General features: G+C 38.8%; 1 long non-coding RNA gene across 1 annotated transcript; it reads left to right on the forward strand.

The window, feature by feature from the left end:
- The first annotated feature begins 1,003 nt into the window (after positions 1 to 1,003).
- Positions 1,004 to 7,213, forward strand: LOC113744221 (uncharacterized). The gene is made up of 5 exons (XR_003461365.1): positions 1,004 to 1,072; positions 5,188 to 5,371; positions 5,470 to 5,807; positions 5,943 to 6,064; positions 6,171 to 7,213. It is a non-coding gene; the product is annotated as an uncharacterized LOC113744221 (long non-coding RNA).
- Positions 7,214 to 7,737: the final 524 nt, after the last annotated feature.

Here is a 7,737-nt window from a genome sequence, read left to right on the forward strand (position 1 = left end):
TAATGTTTATCAATACTGTGAAATTATTTAATGATTATGCTGTACAAATTTAAATGTTGCTCTGAACTTCACCTTAGCCCTGAACTTTACCCCAGATAGAGAGTTTGCGTATCTCTGCAGTTGCACACTGACACAGAGGAACAAGATGTTCCCTGAGGTCGAGTGTAACATAGTAAAACTTTCTTGTATGGTGTTGTTTGGGCAGTGTGTGTGTCTCAGCACACACACACAGTCCAGCCTATGTACAAATACACCCGGCTGCATAGAAACGCTGCTCACTCACTCTCATACTCTGTGTGAATGTGATGTGCCTCTAACTTTGCAAACTTAGAAATAAACTTGGACACTCTGCTTTACAGAATTGTTTCTTTAGTGTGGAATTTCCGAACCCTTGGTAACATAGTACAAAGGTTACCATCACAGGTTCACAGCTTGGATGCATTCATAGCTTCTATATAGCTTCTGCTATATGTTCATAAAGATTAGCACCTTTATGGAGTCATAACTCATCATGGTATTATTGTGATTCATTTTTCAGCTCCACAATATTGCCAAAGGTTTATTCTGCAACATATTGTCATTAGTGTATCATGTAACTCTATCTGTTTTTTTAGTATATACAAATGTAGTGGTGTGTTCAATTATTTCTGATGTGAACAAATCTTTTATGAATGCCCCCTGATGACGTCACGTTTTAACTTTTGGTGCTGGAGTTTTATTTCACTGGGCTCACAGCTTTTTAAAAGACGTTTGAACGAAAAATATTTTGATTACTTGAAATCAGGGGCCCGTTGCACAAAAGTATGATTAAGACATCCGGGATAAGTGACTGAGCTGAGCTCAATGAATCCAAGACAAGAGCATCCAGGCTTAATTGGTTGCACAAAGACCAAGCCAGGATGAGCAGACGGATTCATCAAGCCAGGTGAAACAAATCCTGGATAAGTGCACGCTCGTGGCTCCCTCAAATAGACCCTGCCAACGATCACAGATTCAGTGATTCACCATGGCAAGTAGATGGGCTTACTTATCCCCGTCCGAGGCAGAAATCATCATGGAGGCATATGAAGAGGTAAAAGATATAATTAAAAAGAAAGGCAACACCGCCACAGTGATAAAGCAAAGGGAAAAAGCATGGCAAAGTATTGCTGACTGCCTGAATAGGTAAAGTAGTACACAATTACACACTCACCGCTCCATCACAATTACCATCCAAATAGTTAATTCACATCTCCAATAACATATATCCGATTATGAATCAGTTGAATTTTTAATTGAAATGGACTGCAGATATGAGTGAAATTGTGTAAATGTAAATCCATCAGACTGTATAACTCTTTGATAAATAGATGAGCTAATAATAATAATGTAGAGGACAAAAACGTTTTTGTTTGTTTGTTTTTTGTGTATTTGGGCGTATGGGGGGAGCCAGAGCACCTGGAGAAAAGTCATCCCTCTTCTTCTTCCACCTCTTTGGTTTCCTCAACCTCAAAAAGTGACAGGTTCTCTTCCAGACAGAAGGTGGTTCTGCTGTCCTGTCTGGAACATTTCCCTGAGCCTCTTTTGGTGATTCGAGCGCCAGTGCAGGACTGATGGTCTCCTGCTGCCCGCACTGCTTCTCCTCAGCGACTTCAGCCTCCTTCGGTGGTTGGTCGTCATCACTGCTGGTGATTTTTCGGATAGCCTCTCTCTCAGCCTCTCTCTCAGTGGAGAGCTTCAGGTTGAGTGAGATCTGCTAGGTAGTGATCTCTTCCTTTTGATGGAGGGCTTCTTGCTCAGCCCTCAAGTTGTGGATTGCACGCCAGCCCTCTGACACTGAGTCTACATAAGACTTGATTTCCTTGTCAAGCTCACGCTGAAGGGTGTCGGCCTGCTGTCTGACCGTGATGACATCGGTGTCATACTTACCTACTGGATAATCTCACCATGTGAAATGCAGATCTTGTCCATTTCTTGCTGAAGAATCTTGTTCTCCTCCTTCTCTGCATCCAGCTCAGCAGAGAACTTCTCCTGGTTCAGTTTGTGTGCCTCTTGCAGCTCCTCATAAGTTGTTTGCAGGAGTTTCTTCTGCAATAGTTCGCTCTCGAGGTCAGACCTAAGGGTGTCAGTCTGCTGTCTGACATCAGTTACATCAGCTTGATAACTTAGGTCAACCTCGTGAAGTGACACACTCATCTTGTCCAGTTGGTCTTGGAGAGTCTCGTTCTTCTCTCTCTCCTCCTGGAGTGCAGCAGTGGCTTAATCAAAGTCAGATTGCAGGTGATTCTTCTGCAAGATCTTGTTACCAAGATCACGCTGAGGGACATCAGCCTGCTTTCTGATTTTGGGAACATCATTTTCATACCTTACATTGAGCACTTGTTATGAAACACAGAGCCGTTCCAGTTCCTCTTAGATTAGATGCAGAAGCTTGTTCTTGTTCTTCTCCACCTCCGCTCATTGGTGAACTTCTCCTTGTTGATGATGTGGGCCACTTGCAGCTCCCCATAGTCCACTTGCAAGAGTTTTTAAAATTATTTTCCTCTTGGTGTTGTCTCTGACCTGGTTGGCAATCTTTCCGATGCTGAGAGTTTTCTGGATTGGTGTACTTCTTCAGTCTCTCTAGCTCTCGCCTTGTCTCTTTTTCCTTGTTGATGTACATCTCTTTCAAGGATTTCTGTCTCTGCAGCTGTGCTTTTGTCTTCTTTAACTCTTGGTTAAGTTGGCAGCTGGTCTCACAAAAGCAGTCGTGTACTGTGTGCTCTCCATCACTCCTCTGGTCACCTCTTGGGTTCCTTGGGTGCTGCATTTTATTTGGCTGATAGAGTCAGTCACAAAGAAAAGCTGTGGGTTGCAGTTGTATCTGACAAACAGATGTATTCTGTATCAGTTGTTTGTCTCTTGCAAATTGTCTGCTGTGGCCTTACCCATAGCAAAGAAAAATTGAAGATAAGATTTCCTTTATGTCACATTTACATCTCCTAGATATAAATGAGCACGAATTGAGACCAAAGTGGTTTTCTCATTCTTCTTAAATGTCTCTCCTGGGAAATAAGTCTCACAGTGAGCACTGTGCGAGTTCTCTAAATTCTCTCACAGATGTCTCGTTTCCTGATCTCAGCTAAGAGAAAAATTAGACATACTGTGCCACTTTTCAAATATGTCTCAATTTGATATCCTTACCTGAAAGCGCTATCTCAGTTTTGTCTCAGTGAGAAATATACATGGTTCTGTTTCTCACTGCTCACTATTTGAGTTCTCTGATTCTCTTACACTTTCTCTTTTCTAGCGTCTCAGCAAAAGGAAAAATGAGAGTAGTGCAAGCTCTCAAATGAGTCTCAATATGACACATGATTTAATATTATACCTCAATCATATCTCAGTTTATCTCATGCAAAACTTTTAGAAAATAAGTAATCAGTTTAGGCAAATAATTTATGAGATATAATCATTGATTTACATAATGTTCAACTTACAAAATGTGTTGATTTCCTACTTCTTCTTGATTGACGGTATTATGCTGTTTAAATTACAGTTTTGGTGATGTGTACTTTTAAATTTACGCGATGCAGTTTTCTGTCTTTTTTTTTTCTGTGGGGATTAATTTGTGATGGACTTAATACTTTATTTTCATTATACCATTACTTGGTTGGTACTTTTTTAGGAGCAGTGAGAAACAGAACCATGTATATTTCTCACTGAGACAAAACTGAGATAGCGCTTTCAGGTAAGGATATCAAATTGAGACATATTTGAAAAGTGGCAAACCATCCACATTCAGTATTATCATTAGGCAATTTGCAAACATAACCCGTGGTTACAGGGTGTTTGTATTTATATGCCTGGAGACACACAAAAAGTTTGTTATTTACGGTCCTGACACTGGAGGCAGCCTGAGACTGGAGCCTGCACACTGGAGGTCTGCAGACAGAACCTCGTGGGTGTGGGGGGAATTATCGTCTTAAGAGATGTCTGCATGTCTAAAGAATTTCTTCCAGTGTGAAAGTAAATAAAGCTTTCTTGAAGGTTTGTACCAACGTTATGTTAAGTTTACATAGGTCTGCTAGATACAGTCAGGTTAAATTTAACGCAGTCTTTTCTGCAATTTTTTGTTGCCCTCGCTTAAAAGGTGAATGTTTTATTTAACATGTACTTTATCACATTGTGTATGTAGTGTTGACAATTAGCTTGCTAATATCTGAAAATGTCAGTGCTCTTTATCTTATAAACGTGAGCTTGCAGAGCAAGTTCTATATGCCTGCTTCAACTATACAGAACATTGACCAAATGCAAAACATACATGAGTTGGGTCACACATGTACTTTGAGTAAACTTACTACACTGCTAAAAAATGACACATCATTATCAGATGAAGACATAATACTTTTATGATCTTTTTTTTGATCTGTTCGCTGCATGTCATACAGGGCCAATGCGAACAGCTTTCCAAGAAAAATTTAAACTACGTGGAGCCTAAGAAAATGTTTTTAGGAAGAGATCAGACAGGACAGGATAGGTTTGTCTATTGCTCTTGCGTTTCCTCTGCCTGTGAGAGAGACTTTGAAATGTTTGTTAGAAGAACTGTGTCAGGACAGCAGTCACCCGAGTCTTCTTCAGATGTTCTAAGTGACACTATGACATTAACTATGACATATTAGACATTAACGGCATTAACCTACATTTACATGTAGTCATTTAGCAGACGCTTTCATCCAAAGCGACTTACAGAGAAGGAAACAATCAAGGTACAGTGCGATAAGAAAGCGTTAGTGCAACAATAAGTGCTATGACAATTCTTAAAGAGGTAGCTTTCTCATGTCCAGTTGTAGGTAGTGCTAGGAGAGAAGGTAATCTCTGAAGAGTTGGGTCTTCAGGAGATTTTTAAAGGTAGAGAGGGACGCCCCTGTCTGGCAGAACTGGTAGTGCATTCCACCAACGGGAACAACAAACGAAAAAAGTTTGGATTGCCTTGAGGAACAGGTGGCAGAGCCGGGCGTCGCTCATTGGAGGAGCACAGCAGTCATGAGGTAACATATGCCTGTACAAGGGCATTCAGGTAGGTAGGTGCAATACCGGAGACAACTTTGTAGGCGAGCATTAGCACTTTGAATTTAACATGGGCCATATGAGCGGATAATTGGACCCAAGGAGGTGGTGTAGACCTGTCAGTTTTGGGGTTAATTGTGCTTTATTCACTTTCATACTCAGAAATGGATGATCCAGAGCAAATCAACATACGTAGTGCCATCACAAAAGTGTTGCCAGACCTCCTAGCCTCGATCCAAGATATTTTAGAGACCACTGAGGGTTTCCACTTCATTCAGAAGCTGATCTGCTTTCAACACTGAGACCAATTCAAGCAAGACGATTGGTAGCTTCTGGAAACAAACCAGTAAGTAACCAGTAAGGGACAACCTTTTCTGTATAGTAGGTCTGTAACCAAGGATAAAACATAATTTAAATACATTTTGTTGATTCCATTCTTTACAGCACAAACCAATGAAGGCCTTAGCCAGTCAGCGTTGTCTTCTCCATCTTCCTCATGCTTTTCAGCCAGTCTCTCCCTGTCGTCCACTTGTTGGATTACTTCTGCAGACTTGACGACTTCCAGATCCCATGGACGAAGTTTCCTGAAGGCTTGGTGCAGCAAAAGAGTTCTTCAGGCTGTCACAAAGCTGGAAATTCTGAGAGGACAGTTGGAGGGCTGCTCAGAAGATGTCAAGAATAGAAAAAAGAGGAGAACCTCTTCCACTATGTTGAACAAACATGTCTGGCAAAAGAAGTACAAGTGGACAGCTTGCCTGTGACACCATGCATCATTGAATGTGGTAAGTGTTGACAATCAGTTTCACTAAACTAATGTTAGGAAGTATTACATGAAAACTGTAATGCACTGCCATGTTTTGTGCTGCTTCAAAGCCTAGCAATTTTGGTCTGCTATTCTACTTGTCTGTTCTTTGCAGGAACTTCCTGGCAAGGTTGTAAATGACCACATCCCTAACTTAATCTAACCTTGATCTTTGAAACCTACTACTGCCTCAATATCCATTATCCTGTGGATCTGGGCTCCACACTTCCTTCAGAGGTAAAGAAATGTATTATTTTTTTTTTTATATATTAATTTTGTTTTATTTTTTCCTTGTTTAGAAAAAAGAAATCTGTGGTTGATTATGAAATTATTATGTTCAAAGGTGTTTCTTCATAAACAATCCTGAGAAGGGGCACAAAAGTTGAAACAAAGAAGAACAAGAAGCAGCTGTCGGTGAACACAGCCTCGGCTCCAAGGGCTGCAAGGGCTGCAACTAATCATCATTTTTATAATCGATTGGTTTGGCCCATAAAATGTCAGAAATGGTGAAAATGTGGATTGATTATGTGAACACTAAGCAGCAATTTTGTGTATTTTTTATTTTTGTTAGAGGCTGTATTTTCAGTTACTTTAAACAATTTCAGGGTAATAGTGGTTTTGATTACACAATTCTAATGTTCCATTCTATGCAGATAGTTTTCTAGTTTTGACTTCTTGTTTTTTGTTATTAGAAGAAACTTTTCAGAGCATTTGGTCACTTGTTAATTTTAAGTAAAGCTGTCTTCCAAGGTAAAGATGCCTCACTGAGACCAACACAAGTAGAAACACAGTACAAACAGTAGAAACACAGTAGAAATGGTGTAGTGTCACAGAGAACATTGACTACATGCAGTTTGTTTAATAGTGTTCATTTTGATTACAGTAATTTTACTGTGAGGAAAGAGGATGAAAAGAGGTGTGGTATCTGAACATCAGTGACTTGATTGATTTTTAAAATTCTGGCAACCACAGCTGCCAGTATTTTACTGTAAATTATACAGATTTTTATTTTTATTTTACTGTAAAAAGACGTGTAGTATAGCTGCTATTAAAAAAAAAAGACTAGATCTGTTTTTACATAATAATTTACCGTAAACAAAACTGTTTTCAACTATGAAATTTACAATTCCTAAAAAAGCATACCGTAATATCTTATACATGGTCACCATATTTATTATGATACTTATTATGATTACTGTAAACCTACCTATTACCTGTTGTTTTTACAGCAAATCACAGTAGATATGATTGAATAAATTTGATTTTTTTATGTTTGTATTTAATTTATTTTTATTTTTGTATCTTATTTACGTTTTATAATTTTGTATTTTGTTTTCATTTAAAAAAAAGTGTAAATACTGCTATCCAAATACTAATGGTGTACTGATACACCAGTATACTGTACTAATAATGTTACCCAAATAAATTGTTCAATATTGAGTATTGGTTTTACAGTTATTTCTAGATATCATTCTCATATATAGCTTACAAGAGAAATAATCAAGACATGGAAGAGACATTGGACACGCAATGATAAGAACTCTTTTAAGGCTCATACTTCCCAGATTTGTCTCGTAAAAGTCTCAGATTCATCTCATGTTATTCTCTTCAATTCTCCTTCAAAATAAGACATAATTTCGATTAGAGGCATACATTTATGAGATCTCCTCTGTTTATCCCACTTCTCAAGTATTGCTCAAATGGTTTTCTCAACTCTGTCTGGTCTTTTTTTAGCTTGTCTCTTGCTCCTAAGGGTCTCTTAGGAGAAGTAATTCAGAAACAAATGATCACAGAATGATACAAACAGGAGAAGCTCAAATTGATCTCAAGAGACAAGATAGACCAACAGATGAGCAATGCATTTTTCCTATGGGTTTATAAAGACCAGATTATGTCACAACTCACTTTAA

The sequence above is a fragment of the Larimichthys crocea genome, chromosome XXI (assembly GCF_000972845.2).
Source record: "Larimichthys crocea isolate SSNF chromosome XXI, L_crocea_2.0, whole genome shotgun sequence".
Taxonomy (NCBI): Eukaryota; Metazoa; Chordata; class Actinopteri; family Sciaenidae; genus Larimichthys; species Larimichthys crocea.